The sequence below is a fragment of the Fukomys damarensis genome, unplaced genomic scaffold, assembly GCF_012274545.1.
Source record: "Fukomys damarensis isolate Sample0158 unplaced genomic scaffold, DMR_v1.0_HiC HiC_scaffold_17, whole genome shotgun sequence".
Classification (NCBI taxonomy): Eukaryota; Metazoa; Chordata; class Mammalia; order Rodentia; family Bathyergidae; genus Fukomys; species Fukomys damarensis.
This window is the reverse complement of record NW_022900929.1, coordinates 71,451,115-71,478,698: the sequence shown is the minus strand read 5'-3', so window position 1 is coordinate 71,478,698 and position 27,584 is coordinate 71,451,115. Positions and strand designations below refer to the sequence as shown.

Sequence of the window (27,584 nt, the reverse complement as noted above, 5' to 3'; positions counted from 1 at the left end):
TATATATGCATATATGTATATGGCATACAATAATAAAATTTCCTTATATCATCAACTTATCTATTAACTCATTTTTACTACGATTTGCAAATACAGCCAAGATGGAATGCACATATTTTGCCTTGAACCTTCTCATTCACACACAGAAAGCACATTTCATGAGTGCTGAGCAATCCAAATTTCCTGTAAAGCAACCAAGCTCCCCTAGGAATTGCTCTGGATGGAAAATTTTCTACAGTTTGGTTGAATTTCTCAACACCAAGCCAAATTATAAACCAATGCCAACTTGGGGAGGGAGAGAGTAGTGACATCAATTAGTACATTCCACAGACGGTATGATGACCTTTATATTGTGTGTTCCAGGCCATGAATGGATTTGGAAACCTGTTCCTATCAGCAAGTTGATCTCACAAGGGATCCAGACAAGCAGGAGGGGGTTATGGGAGTGCTTGTAGTGTCCCAAGGACTTAGTGCAGCTTTTGCAAAGGAGTTATCTGGAGCTATAGAATGAGTGGTGTAAGTTCAGCAAAACTTCCAATTAATAGTATATTAACTATGGGCGTACAATTATCTTGTTGAGTACTTATCATGAGAAGATACAATTATCGGATAGATTTATTCATTAAATTCTCTCACCAATGGGTCCATACTTGAGGTATCCAGATGGACAAGGTTACTGATCTCATCTTGGTCTCTTATGGATTATAATATATCTCAAAAAGCAACGCCATTCTTCTACTGTTAATTCACAAACAAACAGAAAACCAGAAACAAATCCTAATTCACCTTTTTTCAGAACTCAGGGGAGATGAGACCAGCCATTAGGAAATGACAATGACTTCCACTTTGATAGATATGTATAACAAATTCACAAATATTTATTGAGCCCTTTGCTTAGGCAGAGAAATGAACAGGACACAGAGCCAGCTCTGTGGGACTTCATAGTCTACTGAGATAAAATCCTTATGTGTCAGAGCAAAGCCTGTCTGGCCAGCCAGAACTTGATGTTCACAGCAGAAGATTTTTTGCAAAAGTCTTTCACCTGCTGTGGTTTCCTTCAGATAATTTGCCACTTTCTGTCCCTGGGTAGAAAATTATTTTCATACTGTATATTGCTGTCCAATTCAAGCCTCACATGCTGATAGGGAAAAATAAAGCATTTCTGGACTAGAATGAATGATGAGGCTCTTTCGCTCATGTAATTTTTGTGAGCATGATTTAGTCGTCTGAATATGGGAAACCAGTGGAATGTGACATCCCAAATTTGGTAACTAGCTGGAGAAAGTCAACTGAGTTTTAAATCAGCATTTTATTGCCTCCTCACAAAATGAATCCAGAAGAGATATGAACATTCTATGTAAACTTACTGATTTGTCACTTTCAAAAATATGGTCTAAGTTTCTCTCTAATGCATTTGCTTTGCTTTAAGCATTTTAATTGTTATTTGACTGATAAGATATGCACTGGAAATGCTTGCAAAACATAAGACTGATTGTAACATTTCGTGTAGATGACTCGCTTTAATTCTCTTCCTAGACTTCCAATAACTTGAAGATAAGGACGTCTTACTCATCTTGGTTCCTTTTGCATCTGATTCAGGGGTTCCAAAAATGTTTGTTGAGGGAAGGCATGAATGATGGGTGATGTGTAGGTCTTGAAGAAGGGGGAACTGGGTAAAGAAAAGTGGAGGAGAAGTCAAGAAGTGCAAAGCACGTGACCAGTCTGGGAAGTGTGGGGGGCTGTGGCCAGCTAAGTGGCATGGGAATGGTTGAGGGGAGGGCATGGAAACAGGAGGCTACGGGGAGAGCCTGGGGCTACATCTGAGGATCACAGCTGCTGTTCATGGTATGTACCGCGGCTGCTTATCAATTCCACATTTTTTTCCTACGGTTTGGTTTATGAAGCTCACACTAGCTCAAACTCCACTAACATATACCTATGAATGGAGCATCCAGTGCCTATATTAATTTATGAGTGTAAAAAACGACTGTCTTTTCAGAGCCAGCGTACAAAATTGGGCATGTGTGCACTGTGTGATTCTGGGGAACACTTTCTACGTGCAGGACGATGTGTGCCAGCCCTGTGCTTCTTTGATGTCCCTACATGTGTAATGTAATACATTTACAAATTCATACATATATCAGAAATGCAACACACTGGGAAATCCTTTTAGACAGGGCGACCAAAAGATAGAGTGAATGTTTAAAATTTTTTAAAATCTTATTACCATAAAAAGACATATCCAGGGACAACTGTGCTCAAAGTGAAGGAAAGTATTTTAGGTATTTTGAGAAAAATTATCAGCAATGTCTTTTAGTGTTACATATGTTTAAATTTAAATGTTTGCCTTTCTTTATGACCACTTGCATTGATCAAAAATTTACAGCAATTTCTGTCAAACAAAAACATGCTGTGTCCTCATCCACCATGTTCACTGGGTCTAACACTGTGTGTCTTCTGGCTCTTCGCCAAAGTCAAAATGACCATCAGAGGTTAATGTTTTGAATTGATTCTGGACATCAAGACAGGCGAGACAGCACAACTAAAGTAAAGACACTCACAAAAGAGGTCTCGCAGAACTGCTTCAGAAAGTGGCAAGAACATGGGCCGAGTGCGTTCAAAGCGAGAGGGAGTGGCTGAGGGGAATTAATGGCAGTGTCTTTTACCATAACTAATTTTTAAAATGTTAAATGTTTACTGTATTTTTACCACACCTCATACCTAAAGACATCGTGAGTCTTCTAACTTCGTCCGTCTACAAGGAATATATTGTGAAAACAAATCATGCTGCTCGTTCGTGAGGCGTCTACCTTCTGCCTCTCAATAATCCAAGGATGTCCACTTTGAATCATTCCACATGTGGTGGCGTCCTGAGCTAGAGTTTTTGCATTCCAATCTTGGCTCCACCACTTATGAAGTGAGCTTGTGCAAGCTACTTAGCTTCTCTGTGCCTCGGCTTCCTTAGTTGTAAGACAGGAATAATAAGGTTCCGACTTCATAGGATTTATGTAAGACATAATTGAGGCAATCTATGTGAAGTGCCCAGCACAGTGATTGGAAAACAGGGATTGCTCATAGATGTTGATATGTCTCCTGCTAAAGCAATTATTATTGCTGGTATGAGCCTTCCAGGTCTGGCCTGCTTGGCAGAGCTCTTCCTGAGCCCTTCTGCTGGTCCTGCTCATCCAAGGCCCATCCTTTTGCATCGAGCAGGCAGTCACAGACCTCATTCCATGGGAGCAAGACCATCCTCTGCTGCCTCTCTCTCTTTCTCTCTCTCTCTCTCTCTCTCTCTCTCACACACACACACACACACACACACACACACACACACACACACTCTCTCTCACACTCTCTCTCTCTTCCACTACTCCTGGAAGTGCTATGAAATCAGATGCTGTTAGGGCTCTCCACCATGTTTCTTTTGCCAATTCAAATGTAATTGTTGGATTTGGGAGGAAATTAGGCCTGTGAGTCTCCGATCCATTCCATAGGTGACACCAGCAGAGCTCTGGCAGGTCATTCTGGGTTTTGGTAAAGGATGAGCTCCAGAAAGGACAGAAAAGATGAGCTTTGTTGGTGGTGGTGGTGACAGTGAGTATGTATTTGTGTCACACAGTGCATGGGGTGGAGGATTGCTTGATCTGGAGACGCATCTGGAAATCAATGACTGAGTTGCTCCCGGAGGCCTCGGGTCAGGTGGATGGTTACAGTGAACACACTGTCAAGTAGAAGAGCAGGGGCCCCCAAGGAGGAAGGGACATAGATTTAGCCAATGATATTCTCACTTAGTTATTTCTTCACCCATCTGGCAAATTTGAGTGTGGACTATACACTGGGATGTGGTACATGCCTGGAAATCAATGGAGCTTCTGCTGTAATGTAGACAAGGTAACACATTGTTTGCAGAAATTATGCCCTAGAAGTCAGCGTAAGACATAATGGAGATGGGGTGGTGGTGAGTGGTTTGGTGAAGCTTTCTGGAGAAAATCTGGTGCTGTTACAAACAACAACTAGATGGGTATGGCTGCGTACATTTGGGGAGTGAATTAGATGAGGGTGGAGAGGTGAATAGGAGCCATATCACAAAGAACTTCTTAGGATCAAAAGTTCAGGGATTTGTTTTCTGAGTTCTTGATGATAGCCATTCTTTGTGGAGTAAGATAAAATCTCAGTGTTGTTTTGATTTGTATTTCTCTAATGGCCAAAGAAATGCTGAACAAAATGCTGGTGAGGTTGTTGGGGGAAAAGGAACCATTTTGTATTGCTGGTGGGAATGCAAACTGGTACAACCCCTCGGAAATCAGTACAGAGATTCCTCGAAAACTTAAAAATAGAAATTCCACTTGACCTCGCAATAGCTCTTCTAGGTATCTTCCTGAAAGGCACCATATTACAGTGATACATGCATACTCAGGTTGATAGCAGAGCTGCTCTCAATAACTAAATCTCAGAAGCAGCCTATTGGTCCATCAAAGAAAACATGTTATATACACACAATGCGGTGCTACTCAGCCATTACAGAAGGACACATCTGAGTGTCTGTAGGAAAACAGATGCACCTTGAGACTGCAGTGCTATGTGCAATAAGCCAGGCACAGAAGGTTAAATACTGCATGGATTCTGTTACATGAGAAATCCAAAATATAAATAATTTAAAGAATAAAATAAAAGACAGATTATAGGAAACTAGGAAGTAGACTTTGTGGAGAAGGGAAGGGGCCCTAAGGGTGGGGAAGACTGGAGGGCAGGGGAGGAAGGGAAGTAGAAAGGATTAAGATGTGGTAGGTACATTACCAATTCTCCAAGATGAATGTAATTATTGTATGTCGCAAACATATGCTAATAAAAAGAACGAAAAACAATTTTTTAGGTTAAAGAATTTGTTTTTTACTCTGAGAGCATTCTGTGTGTAAGACAAATATTAGCCAGACGTCAAGGGTTGGAATCCAGGGAGAGGAACTAGTGGCCAGCTCCTAAAAGTGACATTAAGAATCTTGGGAAAGTTCTGCTGGGAGTGCTGATGGGGAAGCCTGCAGTCCCCTGTTTGCAGGCAGTCCCGTGCCTTGAGCAGGGCATTCTCCAAAGAGGAGGATTCTCCTGTGGCCCCACTGGCACTTCCCTCTACTTAGAGCGAGGAAACCCAGTGTCAGCCTGTGCATGTGCTGGGCATGGCTTCTGATGAAGCTGGAAGGACAAGGAAACCTGCCATGTTTAGCTTCCTCCAGCCACACTCAAATTCCTAACCCCACCTCAAAGTCGTTCAACCTCTTCCGCCCAAACTCCTCCCACACCTGCGTGGATCCTCCCTTGTCCACCAAGCCCTGCAGGTGTCACGTACTTCCCTGCTTTGGTGCCTCAGATTTGCTCTTCTTTCTAGACTCACCCTCAGATTTTCATCTCTAGGATTTCTTTTTTCTTGTTCTTTTGTACTGGGAATCAAGCTCAGGGCCTCAAGTTTGCGAGGCGGTGTTGCACCACTGAGCTACATCCCTGGCCCAGATTTTTATCTCTACATTGGGGTTAATCATTCCTTGCTCAGGCTGTTCCATGGATCATGCGTGTGAAGGCACTGAGCACAGTGACTGGCTCCAATCCGTCCTCCCACACGTAGGAGAGATCACACATTCCAGCTCTAGATCCTTGTACATGCGTCCCCAGCTCAATACTCAAATGTTTTCAGGGTCAGGGTGACCCAAGTGGGGGAGCCAGAGCAACCTGGAAAGGTTATACTCTGCTCAGGCAACAAACACGCACAGAAACAAAACTAAAAAACTAAAAACTAGAACAAACAGACGCAATGGAAATGAAAACAAAAACCCATGTTTGGAACCTCATTTGGCTTAAACCCACCATTTTATAATCACAAGGATTTTTGCCTCTTTAGAGTGTAAATGTATCTTCCTATGTAATTCTGCTTCGTTCCCCTTCTGTGCTGCTTATTTTTCACTTGCTTCATATTCTTTACGGTACTATTGATATATCTTTTTTTTTCATCCTTTTTATTGAGTTTATTGGTACAATCTAGGTCTACAATACAGCTACATTCATTACTGGGATCCTGTATCTTCACATGACGGTCTTGGTTCTCATTTTTTCCTTGTCCCTGCCCTCCCTTCACCCCCTCCTGCCCTCCCCATTAACAAACTCTTTATTTCCATTTTTTCATTTTCTCATAGTTTTTCTTTTCCCTTATTTCCTTGCCCCTACCCTTCCCCCTTTCCCTACACCTTTACCCCTTTTCTTCCTATTTCACACTCTTAATTATCCCATTAGGATCTTGTGTACTATTATAGTTTTTCACACCAGAGAAACTATTCAGTATTTACATATGTGTGACTTATATATTTCACTTAGGAGTATATCCTCAATATGTGTCCATTTTCCTATGAATGACTAATTTCTCATTCTTTATGGCTGAGTAGTATACCATTTTACACAAAAACCACATCTTCTTTATCCAGTTTCCAACAGACTGCTATTGATATTTCAGTGTAAAGTTCTTGATTCTCAAGAGTGGGAGAAGAACTAAATTGAAGTTACAATTCAGAGTGCCGGGCACAGAAACAGTAGCTTTAATGTTATCAACACTGATCACGATGCTGTTAGAAATCTCTTAGACTCAAACGTCAGGAACCTCTCTCCTGCTCATTGACTTACGGAGGGCCAAACATGATAATAATAATGGCTATTATTTATGGAGTGATTAATCACATGGTAGGAACCACTTGACTGCTCAGATGCTTTCCCTCATTCTGCTCATGCTAACCACACAGGTGGGCCCTGCAAGGATCCTGCCAGACCAGGAAACTGGGGCATCAAAACCTCAAGAAAGTAGCTAAGTTATGCAGGCAGGAAGCTCAGGGCCAGGATTTAAAGCAGGGGCCCAGCCCCACAGCCCGCATGCTGAACCACTGCTCTGCACTCACTTTCTGACCCATCACTGTTCACCCTTTAGGGCCCAGCTGATGTGGTGTCTCCTCCTCAGCTCTCCTCATTGTTCCGTCCTGTGCACTTGAAAAATAGCAATCATCCTCACGGCAATTATAGCATTGGCATTTTTCAAATGAGAGTGTTTGTTCATGAGTTTCTTAAGAGAGAACCTAAATTACTCAAGGTTATATACAATATTTAATGTAGTGCTTGGCACATAGCTGTTATGCAAAAATATATGTTTAGGTTTAATTGAACTAGTAGTAACTCAGTTAAATCTATTTATTTATGTTTGCAGTACTGAGGATTGAACCCAGAACTGTTTTATTGCTGAGCTACATCCTTAGCCCTTTTATTTTTTATTTTGAGACAAAGGCTCCTTAAATTGCCCAGGCTGGCCTTGAACTCGCAGTCATCCTGCCTCAACCTCCTGAGTAGCTGGCATTACAGATGTGTGCCATCTTGTCCAGCCAGATTAAATGTGATGTCATCATGACGATAGCCGACAAATACAAAATTTCAAATGAGAAGAACCAGAATGCTAAGCTATTGGTTATTCGTGCCATGGGTTTGATAATATTTTTGTTATTGTTCTTTCCTGGACTGGAGTAGCTAAAACGAGTTTTATCAGATGTCTCATCGAAGTAGTAAGCATTCGCTACATGTCTTCCCCCTCCATTCTTTCTGAGAAGGATCAGTTCATTACATATGTAACTGCCTCATGAATGCCACAGGAGAAACAAAGAATGTGCTGAAACCAATGCTCAGCAGCAATTACTAATATTTCACCAGAGGTCACACAGCCAAAAGAATGAATGACGAGGCTCAGCCCCGCTGCCTCACTTCAAGCCAAAGATCCATATTTTGCAACAACAATGCCTCCCATTTGTCTAACACTTTCACATGTGCAGTCTTCCCCTGGCCCCATCCACAACAGTCTCTCTGATTCTTACAGCAGCTCAAGAGGGGTAGACAGGAGAGGCTTCGGGCAGGAAGGGGCCATGGAAGATGGAGTGGGGACGAGGACCGGAGTCTTGGACAATTTCCATACAATGTGCTGCATGGTGGAAATGAAGACATTAAAGGACTAAACCAAGGGACAGCAAACTGAAGTCCAAAGAAAAGATGAAGCCCACAAGGTTAGTTAGGTCTAGGATAGAGGGCCAGAGAGATGTTTGGTCATTGAAGAGGGTCGTGTTTTAAATTTTTATAGGATAAAATTTTAAAAAAGCATTTTGCTTCAAAGGAAGAAATGAAGCAGGTTTGCTTGAGATGAAAGATAGAGTTTTTGGTTAGCAGGAGCTACGTCAGCAAATTATATTTAATGTTCACAGGTGAGCTTTTAAAGAGCTCTTCTTTGTGTTGCTATAATCTCTTGGGAAATCTAAGATATACACACATGAGGTCACATGTCCCTGTTCTTCCCATCCCAGGCCCGGTTCCTACATAACTGAGCATCAACAGACCATAGGGAAACACAGAAACAGAAAATGATTGCAATACCTTCTTTGATGCTGGCACATAACTTGTTTCCCACTGCCCTGTGTCTTGGCCTCTGCTTCCTGAAGGCTCTGTGTGTCCTGATCTAGATTCTCTTCTGTGGACCATTCCTGTGGGTCTTGGGTGCCAGGTCCACTCTGACTCTTGGCTGTCCTGCCTCCCCTTTGTCTTAGGCTACTCTCCTCCTGCTGAGTACCATGGGTTCCAGTGGGACGGGAACCTTTCTGGCACATGGCCATTCCAGCTGGCTCAGGAGTAGCACTGGGTTGCTGACAGGGGTCCCAGTGGATGTCTACTTTCTCAAGGAATATAAGACAATACCAGACACTGCCTGAAAGAAGGTAGCATTTGCCCCATGGATAGGCCCATGACTGTAAAGATGCAGCTCATTTCCATGAGCTCCTGCTGGTTGAAAGAAGAGAGGAGCAGAAGAAAGGAAGAGAGAGGGAGAGAGGGAGAGTTCTAGGCATCTGTACCTGAAAAATTAGGCAAAAGATATACTGAATTCTAAAGTACAGTGGAAGGTACCGCAGTTTGGGCAGCTGAATCCCATTAAGAAATCATGAGAAAGCTCTGTATTCTTGCCATTGTGATGAAGAGGAAAAATAATCTCCAAGCATTTCACAAAGAAAACATTTTGTGACCAGAAGGCTCAAAGTTCTGAAAAATCTCATGATAATGAAAACAGTTTGATAGGCATATGGAGAGTCCACCAAGGAAGCCTGCCTGCTCTTGTGAGTTTTCTCAGGGTCCTCGCCCAGGGAGGCCCTGGAAGGGAAATTTCAGCCCCTCAGTCCAGGAACATCTGCAGGAGGCAGTCAGAGCCAGGTGGGCCCCTGTGCTGATGCAAGAATCAAAGCCCTGCAGCTCAGGGAGCGCAGACAAAGCTGTCTTTATATTCACAGCCTGTCATTTTCAAAGTCGTTTCATGTTAAATGCACAAGGTAGAACAGCTCATCTGCCTTCAGTCCTTTCTCTGAAATCTTTTTAGTATATGTGCTGCTTAAGCAAGCACTCTCTCCAACCATCTGGATCCTAAAGATAAAATTTAACCCATCTTTTAAAATTAAACAACAAATCGAATCTTTAAATTCAAATTTAAGGCATTCTCAGGGATCAAAGAGCATTAGTCAAACTGTTCCTAGTAGCCAATCTGAGTGACTGATGGCCTTGTCTGTCTAGCTCCACCCCACAGTGTGATAAAAAATGCCAAGCTGATCTTATTATGCAAAGTAATATGTTTAAATTGTATCTCAGGACTACAGTGAGTCCAACAAACCCAGAAGACAACTGGGGACAGCTGAACGATGCAGGCACAGGTGCACTATAAAGTCTGAAAAGAGGAGGGCTGGGGTAAGAGAGACTGACATTTTCAAAACCCCAAGGACAGGATCAGTGAGCAGGGCCAGCACACCAAGGCCTCCCTTGAAGTTTAATCAAAGGGCTTTTGCATGAATAAAGTATTAAGTCACATGATGGCCAGTGGCTCTATAGACACTCTTAGCCCTAAGAGATGCTCTAGCCAGGAAACTAAACCTAGGTTGAAGAGAATGATGATTTAATAATAAGTAATTATGGCGGGATTCTGGGATTGTCTTAGAGAAAGCAACCTTGACTTCTTTTTTTCCCCTAAACTGTCTTTAAATGTCATTTTAGGGCCAAGTTACTTGGTGAGAGACAATGAGGTCTGTGGTCTGCCGCACACATGGAAATCCTGACCTTCTATTAGAAGTACACGGGGTTGCCAAGTGTTTATCTCTTCTACCCTCTCCCTGCATTAAGGTAAAGGTGTTCAGTCCGTTTAATATGATAATTTGGGCAAAAATATTAGACACAAGGTCTCTCTTTATTGTCATAACTTGCATACAAAAAGAGCAGTGTGAGGCCAGCTCTACAGCGGCATCATGGAAATTCAGCATACCAGCAGAATTTCATAAATACAGCTTGTGTTAATCTCATTTTCCTGTCTTCCCTGAGATCTGGCTTTTGACAGTGTTTACTTTCTTTCAAAGTACTAGAGAAGAGTAGCAAATTGATGAGAGAGGAGAAATTTCCTGGAATATCTATGGCATCTCAAGTCTTGCCCTCTGTCCTTCTTTCCCTTTCTTTCTTCCTCTCTACTCCCCCATTTCATTTTTGTCTAAGAGTACTAAAAGGCCCAGCATGACACTGGCATCAAATAACTTAGGGGTCTCATCAGAATTCCAATGCCGATGTACCTCACTGGCCTCTAACCCCTTCCACTGCATGCTCACTATGGGGCCCAGGAAGGGCAAGATACTAAATCATTGGCCATTTGTGGACTTTAAGTGATTCAGAACCACTCTCTCTGGTCTCCTTGGTCTATCTGGTCTAGCACTCTGTCATGGGGCAGTCCAGGACAGCTGAATCTTTCCCCAACAGGAAACAACCTCGTCCATATATCCCAGCCAGGTCCATAGTAAAAGTAAGAGCCAATATCTGAATAGATCCCCTTCTCTTAAATGCTTCTGTTTTTGTAGGGGGAGTGTTGGCTATCTAAAAAAAAATCACATAATATAACTTAACAACCTGAAGAAAATCATTCTTCACTCTCCAAAAATTTACTGTTAAATTACAAATGGGTCTGAAAGCCTTTGACTCCAAGTGTGTATTAAAATGGAATAAAAAGACTACTTTGAGGAGGCAGCATTAAGCTCAGTTGATGGAAAGTAGAAGCTCTTTGAAAGCTCCTTTAAAGGCCTTGGCATTCTGAATTCAATACATTCTCTTTTCAACCACCTTAGGCATTTGTTTTTCATAAGTCTTTACAAGTAAATGATTCAACAAAGGACTTTAAAACTGTGTTTCTAACCAGCAAAATAAGTACAGACTTCAGATGTTTCTCATTTTTCTATGTCACCAATTCAAACTCAGAAATCTCTTGTTCATTGGACATTTATTTAATCCTAATGTTTTACATACCTCTCTTCTAAGATTTCCTTTTCTCCATTTCTGTGTCCTTCCTCTCACCAAAGCCATCTACTGGGTACTTTGCCATCGGTGGAACAGTGCCTTTCCAGTGTATTCTCTGAGAGGCTCGGGAGGCTCTGAGAGGCTGTTACCTTTCAAGGCTCTTCAAGTCCTTCAATCTTGTGATGCCCACGCTCAGTCCTCTGATGCCCACCAAGAGTCTTTCAGGTTGCACTCCCTGGGTAGCTGACATTTGAGGAGCTAATCACAGCTGCTATTCTGAGCTCTCCTAGCACTGTGGGTGGGTTACAGGGGATGCTTTGCCATACTTTATCATGTCCCTAATTCTATGTGGTCCCATGTTGGAGGACCGGGAGTTCAAGGAGCTAGAGAAGTTGAGAACAGGAGGTGGCAATAACAAAAACATTTTCAGGGAAAACAAAAGAGTAGTGGCAGTGATGCTGATTCTCGTGGTAAGGAGGATGCATGTGGGTAGGTGAATCACGCAAGGGAGAGAGACTTGAAATCTTTACTACGTACTTGTTTTTAATGGGTCAAGCTCAGATATGACATTTAAAAATTGATAGTTCTATTTCTGAAAGTATCTTTAAGTATGGCTACTATTTATCGAAGCTACTATTTATCGAAGTCTCCAGTATTTCTTAAGACAATGGTCAAGAATGTGCGTGCTACAGAGAAGAATTCTTTGCAAATGAGGGATCATCTTAACCAAAGGCACTATGGGGCAGCATCTAGTCATTTCAGAATGGCAGGGTGTATATATTTTTAAGTAGAATAGATTAATTCACAGGTGTTCCTGGGGCTACACCAGTCATAGTAAGTTAGGTAACGATATAGAAGCTGAGGAGCTACCTAGGCTGGATTCGACTTGAGAACATTGGATATTGCAGGGAACTCCAACATACTGTAAGTACTATGAGAGAACAAATTCACTTTCAGGACAGCACAGTTCTTTGCAAATGACTTCAGAGTGACAAAATTCAATACTTCCAGCCCATGTAAAAATATTAATTCACTGGTAAAGATATTGTCCTATGGATAGTAAGTGTAAAAGGTAACCATCTTCAAGACTGGGCACTCTTTTATAGATGTGTACTCTGTCACTATTTTCTTTCACAAAGCTAAGAAGGGATTTAAATCCACTCATTAGTTTTACATTTTTATTGTAATCCTCGTTTTGGTGGAGTCCATATTATCTAACATTTAAGTTGTCATAAAGACAATATGTTTGGAATGAAGTAAGGAAGTATGATTTTGTGAAGCAGAGTTTAGCTTACTAGATGAGGAATGGATGAACCAGTAGGAAGAAAAGGCAATGGAGAAATAAAATGAAAAAGGAACAGCAAAACCACCCAAGTGAAAGGAGACAATTGAAAGGAGACATTTCCCATTTCTTTGGTCATGAAGTCAATCTATAAGTGGTTCTCAAAGTTGTGTGTGCATCAGAATCATCTGGAAGCTTTACTAAGACACAATGGACAGCCTGAGGCATTGCCTCCCTAACAACTTCTCAGATGGTGCAGGTTTTGCTGGCTTGGGACCCACACTTTCAAAACCATGTCTTCGAAATGTCACCTAAGTTATATATATGGTTGGAGATCTTATTTAACCTTCCTTGGTTTACATTCTAGGTATCTCTTTCCAAGGTAGACACCATTTTCAGATTTTCTCGACTTGAGTTTCTTTTTCATAAAACAAAAGTTTATAGGTTCATATTTAATATCTCTTACCTGATGAAATTTGATGTTTCCACCCAGAGTAGTTTCATGAAGAGAAAAATGGATGTAAAAACTGTTGAGAAAAAGATAAGAGACAGTCAAAAAAGGAAATACAAATTTCTCTATCATTGTAATGACATTAACTCTTGGACCAAATAAACATCATTATGACAAGTCACATTTTTTGTATCGCTTTATTAGCAACTGAAACCAGTTTGTAGATGAAAAAATGCAGTTAGATCAATACAGTAGCTGGCAAAAAAACAAATTTCATGATTTAACAATAAATTCTATTGAATAGAAAGTGACAATAACATCAGTTACAACTAAATATTTCAAACAGGTCTAGTAAATATGTATTTTGGCCCAAGTATTATTTGCCTGTTATACTACTAATTTTAGTAATCAAGGCACTAACTTTTTTTTTTTTTTTTTTGCTCCCTAGTACAATGATGTATCCTGCTTTTTGGATGATTTATTTCTTTTTAGATTATTAAAAATATAGGTAAACTATGAGCAATGTAAAGAGGTGACTGAGAAGCACATATGTTTGTGATGGAAAGAATAGAAACAGCACATCTTCAGTTGGAGCACTTTCCGGGTAATTCATCAAAATTTCCAGGAAAGGAAGGGAGTACATTTTTCTTGGTCAGCCAGAACTCGTACCAGAACAAGTCCCCTCATCTCAGCCTCTGGGTCCCCATCACATCAAGCTCAATGGATTTAGGGTTCCACAGGGATCAGTTTCCATTCTTCTTTTTCACTTGCAAGAGGTGCTGGACAGCTCAAACCAAACGCTTGGCCCCACTCCGTAACGCTTTGTTGGGCAGCTTGGAACATGTGCCTCACTGTTGTGGCTCTGTAGCCTGCTCTTGGCAGTGCACAGATAACTTTACTGGTGGTGTTTGCCATGTCTTGGCTTCTCCATCTTCATTTTTATGTAGGGATAAAGATCATGGCCTTTCCTTTCTGGAGCTTCAGTATTTGCTTTACTTCTCCTGCCGCCATACTTGTTTCTGGACTACACCTCATTCTCTGCCCCTCCAAAGCACTCTAAGAGTTCTAGCTTCATGTGAATGTGAAACATGGCTTGATCTTCTTTAACTGGACTTTCCATTTTATAAATAACTTAATGGAAGGCTTCCTGCAGATAAGAGTTGGTTCAGATTTCTCCTTCATAGTCAAGGCTTGGAAAGGGCCCATCCCCTTCATGGGACTAAATATGGCCTATAATATTCTTATTCTAGAAAATGTGATGAACTCATAGCTATTTTGCCAAGTGCTTTCTTCTGGAAGTTGTATGGCAAACCAGTGTTCATCAGCTCATTAGGGTAAGGTGCCCGTCAACTTTAACTTGTTAGCTTGCCTAGGCTAGAAATTCAGGAACTTCCAGATACTAAACTGGCTCCACGTATTACTATGCATTTGTCATTCAGCAAAGGCTATTTTCTTTCCTTTTGTTGGAAAAAAAATACCAATTGCAAAACTTTATTGAGCTTTGAGGTTGCTATAAAAGAAACATTAGATATGAGTTTTGCCCTAGAAGTGCTTACAATGAATTATGAATACAAGACCTGCAAACGTGAAATAAGAAACAATACAATGAAGGATAGAGACAGGCATTAACTGAGCACAAAAAGATGGGTGGTCTTTGTGTTTTATTTTGAAAAATAAATATTTTAGTTTATACAATCTGATATCACTCACTAAATATCACTGTAGGGGGCCTAGAAGTCTCATACCATAACCAGTAGGCTAAAGAACCCTCTTGTTTGACTTTTACTTGAAATATTTTTAAACAAATCTGAATTAGTTATGAACATTAATGCATCTGAAGATTTTACTTTAAAAGGTCTAGATTTATACTTTGCCTTACAAATTAGACAATCTGCCAAAACCTGGCCTACATTTCTGCATGGCAGCCCTGAGCTGGAGCTGAGCAGTATATGCCCATCAGATGGGGCACTGCCTGCCCTGTCTCCACACCCATAGCACTCCCACCAAACCTGCTTTGCTCATCAGTAGCCACTGTCTGGCCTGCAAGCATCGGTGTTTTCCATCGCCGCTGTACTTTCACAGAGCCTCTGGCCAGGCGGGCTGTGGCAAGTACTCTGACCAATTCAGTCAACACATGTGGTCTTGCTCTCTCAGCCCCTTTTGGAAGGCAAAACAACGTATACACAGGATTCTTTATAAAACACTGCTCTCAGTCCAGAGAGGAAACCATTAAGGACAACACAGTTTCGCTTTAGGTTCTAAAAATGTACTGGGAGGGCTGGGGGTATAGATCAGTGGTAGAGCACTTGCCCAGCACACACAGGTTCTGGGTTCAATCCCCAGGACTGCTAAATGAACAAACAAACAAAAGTAAAGTCTACAAGTGCATTGGGGATTGTGACTTCAGACGTACACTCTACTGTGGCATGGTTCCTGCTCTACCGAAAGGACTGGGCTCCAATTCTTCCAGATCACTTAATTTACAAAGACTCAACTGAAGCAAATTTTATGTAGAAAAATGTGGACCAATAAAATAAATAGAGATTGAGGTTGAAAATTCTTTTTTTTTCCAGGAAATTTTCTATTTTATGAAGAGTTTTAAACAGCGTAGTTCATGTATATTTGAAATATAGTCAGAGCTACCTGAAAAGTGTCATTGTGCATACAATAAATAGAGGAACGTTGGCATGAAAATTTAATGTGGATAATCAGTTCCCCATTTCCTGATCTGATCACGCAAATGATCAGAGTAGTGCTAGTAGTAGGTGTTAGATCGGGAATTGGTCTTCATGCTAGTGTTGGAATAATCACTGACTCGTTCATGCCTTCTCAAATATATGCACTTTTGTTTTGTTTTGTTTTGTTTTTTTTAGACAGGGTCTTGCTATGTAGTTCAAGCTAGCCTTGAATTCACTATGTAGCCCAGGCTGGCCTCAAACGCGCAGTGATCCTCCTGTCTCAGCCTCCTGAGTGCTGAGATTACAGGCTTGTGCCACCACACCCGGCTTCAAATATATGCATTTCTTTGGCCAAGTATTTTGTTTTGGCCCTTCTACTAACTGTCTCTGAACTTGGGCAGATACATGAACCCTTTCGTTTTCTGTTTCTCTCATGAGGAAGTCACGTTAAATTATATCTGGGTACCCTAAAGGTGGAACATGTCATGTTCTCAGATGGAGGTACCCAGTAGGAAATAAGAGGAGCCCAGGGATTTTTTAGGCTTAGGAGTTGTTCTGCTGCTGCTTCACTTTGGGTATCTCCATGCAGTGTGGTCACTTGCAGTCTCCAGTGGGACTGCTCTGCTCTGTCACGGCCAGCTTCCCTTCCAACTGTCCCTGCAGTCCAGTGGTGGAATCCCATGGCTGTCTGGTTATTAAATATCCCATCACCCCTGGTTATTAAATACTCTATTAACCCCCAAAGCCTGCATTCTCAATTTCCTCTGGCTAATTTACAGTAAGAGATTTTGCCCTCTTTCTTCAGAAGCATGAGAAGAGAAAGAAAGCCAACTTGTAATACCTCTTTAAGTGGAAAATTACAGAAAATACTACGGGAGAAACACTTGAGTTGCTCACCATTTCTACAAAGAAAATTCTATGCTTTTTCTTTTCCCTTTTTTTTTTAATTCTCAAAGTTTACCCTATTTTAACAAAGCACAGGTGGAGGTTCTATTGTGAAATAGTATTGTAGAAGTGAGGAGTGAGAGGAGAGAGCATTTTTACGGAATAGGAATCAGAGGTGGAAGAGGCAGGTGGGACTGTATCTCTCAGCTTATTACCTGAAGCAGAAGCCAGCCCCTGTGAGACCTTAGGGAGTTACTGGTGGTACTACACAACCGGGCCCTCTGGATCTTTACTTTTACTGTTTCTTTTCCAACAGTAAATGGATATTTATTGTAGAATAATTATAATACATGAAAAAGACAAATCATCCAAATTCCCACTACCCACAAATTTAATGCAGTTAACATTTTGGTGTACATACCTCTGCCAAATATAAACAAATATAAACACACACGGTGAAAACTGAGGATGGGTTGGGAAGCCATGTGCCACGAAAGATATCATTGAAGACTTGTTCTAGAGTAGGTACGGACTTTAAAACCATATTATGCTTTCACAGCTTTTCCCATCAGAAAATGAGCCATTTTCATAAAGCAGTATCAGGTATATTAATATATATATGCCTAACATCTTTAATCAAAATCATTACAAAAGTATAAAGTAGTGTTTTCATGGATGTATTTTTGATTATGCAGAAGTAGTGTATTTTGGAAAACCAACGTTGGTCGTTTTTTTCTCTAGTTCTACTTCATGGGGTTTGGTGGAGAAGGAGTGGATGAAGGATACCTGTTTGGCTACGGCTTTGTGCTGAAATCACTGAACTCTCACACAGGATGCTTGATGAGGAAGTCAGCTGGGCAAATCCTGGAGGCTGTCAGAATCAAAAGCCGAGGGCTTTTGTACTTTTTTACAGTGAAATTCAGCAAGACATAAATTTCATTTTGTGACCAAGACCAACACTTCTATGTGTATACACACAAGACCGAAATTAAAACTACTTGCCACGCTGCTAACCTTGACAAAATACATTCTGAAATTTTCTATTTTATGCTGTGCGATTCCATTCGACTCTTTTTCTCTTTTTTAAACTATTGGTCAAGACTTACTAAGTTGGTTTCTTAACCCTTTTATTCTCAATTTGAGGAATACTAGGCTAAGAGAGAATGAACATCCATCTGTTCTGGCATGTGAATTTAGGACAACTAATCATGGTATATTAAACAAAGTTTCCTCTTCATTTATTTATTTATAATAAGGTTTACAATAATGTAGAATGTAAATGTCTTGTATTTTAAGTCACTTTTAAAAAGTCCAACGTATTGGGGAGCATTATCTCTGTAGAATCCAGATATTTATTTAGGATAAATACAAACAGATCCTATGTAAAATCCACATGTAATTGTTTAAAGCAACAGCTGTTCTCACTTAGAAATGAATAACTTTCTGCCTAACTGGACCATCAGTCAGTTCAGCCAACTAGAAGTCAATAAGCACATTGTTTAGTGGACACATATAGTTACTTGTTCATACCAGCAATCAGAACTCAAGAGCTAAACCTTGCAGGGACTCAGATTAACTGAAAAACTGGGTTTTCCATAGCTATTGTCTAAACATAGGCTAATATTTTGCTCACTGAAAAAAAAAGCATCTATCACAAAAGAGAGTGTGATACCAGACAAAAAAGGAATCACATTCAACATGACAGCACAATGAGCCCATGCATGACTTCCAAACAGGCTGCTTTGGGAGCAGCTGCACTTCCCTGAGGCTTGTTTTTCTCCCTGCATTGAGAAGCCTGAGTCTCACCCTGCCAGGACACCCTCTGGTTGTTGTTGATTTGTTCCAACAAAAGGAGGACCACCACTATCACCACCAGCAAAACACCTGGCCATTCCTGAACACTGAAAGTGAGAGGTGTTATTTCTTTTTAAATATTTAAAAAACAAACCTGAATTGCCTTAGGGCAGGAAGCCCAGAAGAAGAAGCCTTACCTCCTTCCATGACTTCCTGCTACCTGAGCCCAGCAGGTACCAGGTAGCGTCTTCTGTCTCTCAACTAAACAGAGCTCACTCTATCTGCCTGCACAGGAGTTACAGCAGTTTTTCCAGGTGTAACAGCTCCCCTGAAGAAGTCATCCGGTCAGGGAAAAATACTGTAATTTGACCATTCAATTTGCACTGTCCTGAAAGTTGTCAGATTTGTCCTGCCCGCATTAGTGTCAAGAACTTTCATCTTCTTGTCTCCACCTCCTCCATGCTTGAACAGGACAAAGGGAGGAGACTCGAGGCAGTGCCATCCATGCTGCCAAAAAGAGGTCTGGGTTTTGAGTGAACAATGACTTCTGGGTTCCAAAAGCTTTTCCTGGAGACTTCAAGTGTGTGCGCTGCAAAAGTGAGCACTTCCGCTGGAGTTTTATAGGCTGCACAGATGGAAATGAACCCACACTGGGTAGGACACCATGGGAAATGACATGGGCAGTACTGTAATTATTCTTCCCATGAAAGAGAATTCCTCTGGGTTTTTAACGCTCTTCAAAAGTACATGCATACGGAACACACACACGCACACACATATTCTTAATTAGGAAAATATCGTATGTGTTCTTTTTGTGTAAGCAACGCCGCACATGATCTTGGCAAATGAAAGCTTCTACATGCAGATGAAATCACTTTTTGACTATCAGTGAACTGCTTATTTAAACATTTGCCTTTGCTTGTGCTTGGAAGAAGGTTGTTACCCTGGGGCCTTTCAGACAGGGCCCTTGACCCCATTGGTTGCTAATTATATCCTTTAACTCACCCATTATTCTGAGCTCCTGTTGTCCCTATTCTCCTCTGACAAGTTATCCTTGGGCTGCTTTCTCTGGAACCTCAGCCCTCCAAGCTCAAATGGAAGCAGCTTAATCTCCCTGAGTCTGGGCTTCTCCATTTTTTACTTTTCCATTTTTACCTCCTATCTTTTCAAAGAGACAAGCTCATTTTCATCTCATCATTTAAAAACCATAAAAAAAGAGATGTTGTCTAAAACTAGGCTGTATGTGTTTCTGCCCAAATCCATTCTTGCAAAGAAGAAAGCAAGAGAGATCATGCAGTGCCACAAAGATCAAAGATACCCGGATGGATGCATTTTCTGATGCCTCACCCTAATCAGAAGGCTGTCTCTGTTTGGGAATTCAAATGTTAAAAAGTGAGGACAAACCTGAGTACAACGTAGGGACTCAATAAAATGGGTGCTAAACTTGAACATGGCCAAGTGAGGTTTGTAGAAGAATTAGGGCCTCTCAGTGGCGTGGGAAGTAACACTGAGCAAGTAACAGTACAGTCAGTACAGCTATCATAAAGGAAATCAGTATATAGCTGCAGTCCCAAGAACACTTCCACAATAAAAAGTTTAAAAATTGGTTATAAAACGGTTGCTATCCTTAATAAAATGCTTCAAAATTGGTTAAGATCTGCAAAACTTATGCCTTGCAACTGCAGTTATATATCTTACAAGAATCCTGTAAATAAAACCATTTCTAAATATATGGTTAGTTGCAAAACTTTAATAACAATGAACAACCCCGTACTTTTCCATGCTTGATTATATTAAGGACTTGAAACACTCATGAGCATTATCATAGATCTCCTAATACACTTGGTCAGGTCTTCTTTACCATCTGTTGTTACTGAAATACACATTCAGTCAATGTATTTCCACCACAATAGCTTTTTCTATGATGGATCTGGCTCTTAGTAGTTATGCCTTATAGGAATGAGGAAAATTTTAAGCGTATTTAAGGCATACATAAAAATTCTTGACACACTGAGAGTTGAGATCTTTGACTCCTCCCTTAAGTCTGAGCTTGTAAGCAATCTTTCTAATACTGTAACATGGGAGACCAGAGGAGAATTAAGGCCTAATTGGCTGTCTCTGAGCACAAAGAAAAAGGCTGCGCTCAAGGGTGACTGCGTATTGCAGCTACTAGGGAAAACTTAAAGACAGCTGAGGTTAAGTTGTTTACCAGAGAATACTAGTAATGATATTGAAAACCAGATGAATCTTACATTACTTTGATTGACTGTACCCCTATTTGGGTGAATAAAGGTAAGAAGAGCTAAACCAGGGCTACTAAGAGGCAAGAGCCCCCTGCCTGCCTCCACATTAAACTGAGCTGGTATCTCTTTGTCATTCACCCTCTCATCCCCACTCACCCCCTGGGGTCAGGGAGAACAAAGGCGCAGGTTGAGGTCCCAGAAGAAAGCCAGCAGGGTGGGCCAGCTACAGGTGGCGCTCCAATGCAGAACTCCCGGACCAGGCTGGGCGACACAGTAGAAATGACACTCTAGATATTGTGAAGTAGGAGGAAACTGTTCAAAAGGAAACAGAAACTGAAGGGGGAAGGGGGAAGGAAAAAAATTGATGAAAGGAAAAGATGGAAACAATGCTTCTGTAAGCAAGGGGGAGGGGAGGTTGAAGGGAAGGAAAAGGGAATGGGAAAAAAGGAAGAATCAAGCTGTATCATGTACAGGTACAAACTCCCTTTGATGAATGTGATCATTATGTATATTTAAATGCTACCAATAAAATTAATTAAAACAAAACAAAACAAAAAAGTGACAATGTGTGGAGCTAGGTCAGAAGAGACCATGACACTTCTTCCCAGTTCTTTTGTGACACTCACTCTGGGAGAGTCTGGCCCTTGTGGAGGAGTCTGGCTGAGTCTGAGGCTGCCTCTTTGAAGGTGTCACTTCTTAGTGCTTTAGTTGCAAACACCACCAGGTTCACCCACTGCCCAACATGTCAAAAAGAAGCCCCCAGCTCAGTTCAGCCCCCAGCTCAGTCATCAAGACTTCCCAGCGAAAGGGACAGGTGTTGTGGAAAGAGGCAAGCGCTCCTCACTGTGTTCTGCCCAAAGTCCTGACTCACTCTTACTATCCAAGAGTATAATAACTGGTTGTTTCGTGCCACTAAGTTTTGAGGGTGCTTTGTTATGCAGCAATAGTAGCTACAATAAATCATAATCCCTACAATACAAACTGTGTTCCTTAACCACCATGTTTCAATTCAATTCAGGTAATAACATCTTATGCTGGAGGAAGGCCTGCACTGACTCAGATCTTGTGAATATACTTTCCTGATCCATTATGATTTAGCCACTGCACAGAAATTGTGCTCAGGCTGGAGAGAGGGAGTATATGAAGATAGGGATGCTCTCTGAGAAAAAGTAAAATGAAAAAGCTTCATCTAGATGAATTCTGCAGTCACCTTGCATGCTCAACTTCTTGCTCCTGCTCATTCGGAGCGATTCGGGAACAGGATTTTCATAAAACTGAAATGTATGCACCCGGGCCAACATGAAGATGCCCGGGTGCCCTGTGGCCTGAGCAACACTACTGTCGGTCAGCTACCTGATGATGGACAGATCCTAGGTCAGGTCTAAATCTAAGTTCTTGATCTCTCCTGTTAGCCCCTAGATGCAGGCAATCTCTGGCTAACACTTCCGCTCTGATTAAGGCGCTAAGATACTCATTTGGGGATCGGGGAGCCCGCGGAGTCGTGTATATGCAGAATGGAGATGGGAAGGTAAGAGATGGGTATTTGCTTCTTAGTAATCTAGGCTTCCTCAAGTTGTTATTTCTCGACCGGTCTTGAAGTTGGAGAAGGGAGTGATGCCAGACTCAGGCCCTGGAAGGTAGATGAAGGCTGGGATGGTAATCATTGATTGTGGCCAAATTTCAAAGATAACTGAATTGGAAGTTTTGGAAATGTAGTTTTATAAAGTGGTTTAACACAAGGCTCTTTCTAGCAAGCAGATTTTCTAGGAAAAATAAACTAAATATATTAAAACTGGATCTATGCTGATTTCTTCCTTTTCTTCTTCTCAATGACTCAATGAAAAATTAAAATAGACTGAAAAGATCATATACATCATTCAAATGCCCTTGACAATTATTTTCACTGAATAAATTTTGCATATCCATTAACACAAAAACCTCCTCTGCTGGAAAGTGAGAGACCCTTAATTCAAGACTATTTTTCTGAAGCTCATCAGGTCAACATCAGGTGGAAGAAATACATTGTCACCCCAGCCTATTGTCAAGTTCAATATAATCTTTGCTTACAAGTCTCCTGTTCTTTGTCCGCAGCTCCCTTACTTAAATGCATGCTTCACAGCTTCAGACTTTGTGGTCTACAGAAGATACTTTTCCCTCTGCAATCTAAGCACTGGTGGTTTATAACACATACCTAGTTCCAAGCTGCAGCAGGCACTAACACAAAGGCAGCCCTTTACAATGCTGAAGGGACCTTCAAATGGAATTATCTGCTTCTGTTTAGTTCCACATTCTATTTCTCAATGGTGAAAAGCACTTTATTTATAACAGGGTTATGGACAGAGGCCACAAGAGAGACTATACTGATGGTCTGAGAAACAAACATTGTCATTTATATAAGGGAATCACAATTTCTCTCCCCTGTAGCGAGGGGTGGCTCAATTCATCAGAGTCCTTCTGACTCTTCCTTGAGAGGCAGCTGCTGTGAATCCTCCTCACAGAACTATGAGTTAGCAAGTTTCCATTCCACTTGGAAATGTCATGGTTTAGGGGAAGATTGATCTAAATGTCCGAGGACAGAATATTTGCCCTCAGTATGGATAATACTTTTAAGATGAAATGCTTCATTCCATACAATAATCCCAATAAGGTTTACTTTAAAAATGCAAATATCAAATTATTTCCTGAAAGCAAGAGGATCATGAGGAATGCCAAGGATAATTTTGGAATTTAGAGAGATTCGTGGAGGGCAGATCAAGGTAGGATCTAGAAGGGGCCTTTGGGAGGCCTTTGGTTGCCAGAGCACACACACACAAACACACACGCACGCACACACACACACACACACACACACCAAAAACCAAACCAGATCAGTGCACAGAAGTATGAGTAGGAAGTCAAGAGCGATCACCTTCCCACTTGGCACTGACACTAAGTATCTCTCATGCTTCTTCTGACATGCACACTGCCTGCCCACATTTTTTTTTTACTATTGCCACTTCATTCAAAGTATAATTTATAATGCAAATACATAGGAGCTATTATTTTAAGAGTAAATTTCACTTAGTTTTGAATTGGGAGATGTTCATTGTAATAAGGAGCCTCTTGCCTTTCACCTAGATTGTGATATAGAAAACATGGACGAAAAATGTAATCCAACACATATTTGTTTCATGTCAATAAATGTACTGCAGATTGCTAGTAGCCACCATTAGGGGAGATGCAAAATGATTATAAAGAAATCAGTGGTAGTGGTAGTGAAAAAGAATAGCTTCAAAATGTAAAGATGAAAGGCTAAAAGAAATGTCATAAAAGGGGAAGGACAGAAAATTAATACAGTTACTATTCACAATGTAAAGATTTTAGGTGCATCTAGAAATGGTTTATAGGTCACTGAATTTATGTCTCTGAACATGAATGTGTTTACATTCACTTCTTAAAAACTTCCAGGAAAAGTGTTTTCATTGCTTTGTGTAACCCATGCTTGTCTCATGGCCTCAGAAAAATGGCTACAGAGATTGCAGGAAGCAGATTTGCAGAAACAAAGTGGCTATGATATTCCTGACAAGAGAAAGATAGGTAAAAGGGACAGAGCATGTTCAGTGGGAAGTACGTGAAGGTTCAGAATTCAGAGGACCTGGAGAACAGAAAACTCAAGAAAAGCAAATGTGTGAAACAGAAAACAAAAAGGCCAAAGGTAAGAGAAAGCTGAGGGAGGTTGGTGGAGGAGAACCAGGAGGAACACCAGAGGAGACCTAATCTCCCAGGGGTATGAACCCTAGGATGCCTGAGACTCAATCAGCACGGAAGCATTTTTTTTTTTTTTTAAAAAAAAGCAAATTCCTAGAAGACATCCTCACAACCAGAGGATCCAGCTTGGATTGGCCAGGGTTAGGGCCCAGCAGTCTGCATGTTAACAAATAATCCAAGTGTTTCTGATGCGGTTGGTCCAAAGACCACACTTTAAAAAATATGCTTGAAGTCTTTCGAAATGCAAAACTCATGACCTTTAAAAGGAAGAGATGGAGGAAATAAATACTCGGTTCCCACTGAGTTTACATTTACAGATCTTTCTTCTCTGAATGAGAGCTGGTACGCTCTCTAGAAGTACAGAGTTGGCACCAAAAACCCAGTGAAGAGCTTCTTGTCACTGCCATGCTTAGCAACTTGCTCTTATATACCAACTTCATTTATCTAGGACAGTTAAGAGACTGGGCAGAAACTGTTTCCAGGTAGACAAAATGATCTTACACAATTTCAGACACTGTACTCATAAAATAACTCCAATCTGGAGTCTAGAAATGTGGGAATCTGGAGTTTAAATAAAGGGCAGTGATTAAGATCTGCATCTGGAAGCTGCTTGTATGACTATTTCAGCCAAGCTACGTGATTTTGATGGAGGAAGTAGAAAAGGAGACAAAGGATGGAACTAGGACAGAATGAGGTGGTGACCTTACTTTCCAATGATAAGTAAGTCATTATAGTACTTTTTTCCAATTAGATATATAAATCCTTATTTGGGCTACAAACTGGGAAATTTGGGTATAATTATGGACTAAACCTCCTTTGAAACAGATTTGTCTAATACTCCTCTACACCTAGCTCTCCCGCATACCCAAGGGCTTGATCTAAATGTATAATGGGATTAGAAATAAGGGTTGTTGAGAAAGACAAAATTGACTGAACCTCTCGTTTGGTCTCATCAAATAATTAAGCAAATTTCACCAGAGTCGATCTCAGAGCTGCAGGTTTGCACTGATTGTTAAGGCTCTCAACCTATTCGCAATACAAAATTCTGCAAAGTAAACTGGTTCTAGGAAATGCTTTGACGCTTGTTAAGCAAAAGAAATACCTTCTAGTTATTCAGCGATTGATATGGAAAAGTAATAGAGTGCATTCAAACATAGAGATCTGTTAGAATGAGTGAACAAAAGCTTTCTGAATTTTACCACTGGCATTTGTGAGGAAGACATGTAATCAAGATGGTGCATTCTAGGTACACAGGGGTCTCCAGGCAAACTTCCTGTTTGACCACAGAAGCAGCTGATCCTGCTGTGCTTAATTCCTGCATCAAAAGCACTGAGCGAGGCTCCTTTGTATTTACATGGAAGATAGGAAGGTAAACAATATTTAGCTCTGGCTTTGCAGGAACTTATGAGTAGCTGAGGTATGTACAAATGACTACATCAGACGTAGGAGGTAGTTATAAATGCCTTTGCCTTTCTCTTATTCCAACCTTTGAATAAATCACCCAAACAGTTTTGGACCTTACAGAGGAAGTGAACTGAATTCAACATGTAATTAAGTTAACAGCAATGTCAGTATTAGTTTATTTTTTAAAAATGTACCACTATTATTAGTCGGTTGTCTTTTTTTTTTCCCAAGAAGGCAATTCCTACATAGCCCAGTTGTGAATATCAAATGTATATGGTTTAACTATTTTCTGGTGCATAGCAGGGAATCATTATGTATTTGTTGAGTGAACAATAGAGCATAACATTTGGTTAAATTTTGGCAGTCAGTATTAGTTTATTTTTTAAAAATGTACCACTATTATTAGTCGGTTGTCTTTTTTTTTTCCCAAGAAGGCAATTCCTACATAGCCCAGTTGTGAATATCAAATGTATATGGTTTAACTATTTTCTGGTGCATAGCAGGGAATCATTATGTATTTGTTGAGTGAACAATAGAGCATAACATTTGGTTAAATTTTGGCACAAATCGAGCTCAGGTCCTTGTGCTTGCAAGGCAGGTGGCGGAACCACTGAGCTAAATCCCCAACTGAGATACATATATTTGTGTTTGTACATTAACTGCCATCCCTTGAAACTGTCAAATATTTCTCATTATTTAAATAGAAAAAGTCAGAAGCATTCTTCCTTGGGGGTTAAATATTCACCAACATGCATTTGAAGATCATGCATTCAGCTAGACAGCTCAGGGAACTGGCTTTTCCAGATGACAGCCATCTGGTGGCCCTTAGGTAAAATTATGCCTAAATTCTTGAGTCACTGCTCCTTAACCAACAGAGCTACCAGAGAACTTTCTCCTGGGAAGAAGGGTTCACAGTATGTGGGCAGTTTGTCTTTCCTAGTTCACCCCAGGGTGCCCATGTTTTAAATAAACTCTATTTTTCTAGAAGCCTTTTATCTCAACAGGCAAATTATAAAAATAGTACACAATTCCCCTGTCTTCCGTTTCTGTTTACTCCCACTACTAACATCTCATATTACTATGATATATTTATTAGAATCAATGAACCAATACCAACACATTATTACTAACTTAAAGTCCATGCTTTACTCAAATTCCCCTGAGTTTTATCTAAGGTCTTTTCCTCCCCTCAGGATCCCACACAGGATACCGCATTACATTTAGCTCTTACAGTCTCCTTAAAATCATCTTGGCTGCAGGAAGTTCTCAGCCTTGCTTTTAATGACCTTGTTAGTCAGTGCAAAAAGCCCCTTTATCCCGAGTGGTCTGAGAATCTCTCATGATGACACTGAGATCGTGGGCCTTGGAAAGATCCCAGATCCCCACTGTCTCCATCAGGGTGTAACTGGAATACACAGGCTCAACTCGACTTACTGTTGATGTTGACCTTGGTCACCTGGTTGAGCTCCACTGTATATTTACTTTTTCCCTCCTTTCTGTACTGTAGTCTTTGGAAAGAAGTCACTACACACAGCACTCACTTTAGGGAGTGTTGCTGGGTGTGATGGCACAAGCCTATAATCTCAGCATTTGGGAGGCTGAGGCAGGAGGACTGCTGCAAGTTCAAGGCCAGCCTGGGCTACATAGTGAGTTCAAGACCAGCTCAAACTACTTAGCAAGCCCCTATCTCAAAAAAAAAAAAAAAAAAAAAAAAAAAAAAAAAAAGAAAGGGG

At 40.9% G+C, this 27,584-nt stretch overlaps 1 protein-coding gene across 4 annotated transcripts in view; it reads right to left on the bottom strand.

Annotated features, from left to right (window-relative positions):
* Frmd6 (FERM domain containing 6) overlaps positions 1–27,584 on the bottom strand; it is a 188,264-nt gene that overhangs the window by 138,476 nt on the left and 22,204 nt on the right. For all 4 annotated transcript variants that reach the window (XM_010632568.3, XM_010632564.3, XM_010632567.3 and 1 more), the window contains exon 2: positions 13,116–13,176. The gene's annotated coding sequence lies outside the window, so the exon portion shown is untranslated. The remainder of the gene's footprint in view (positions 1–13,115; positions 13,177–27,584) is intronic.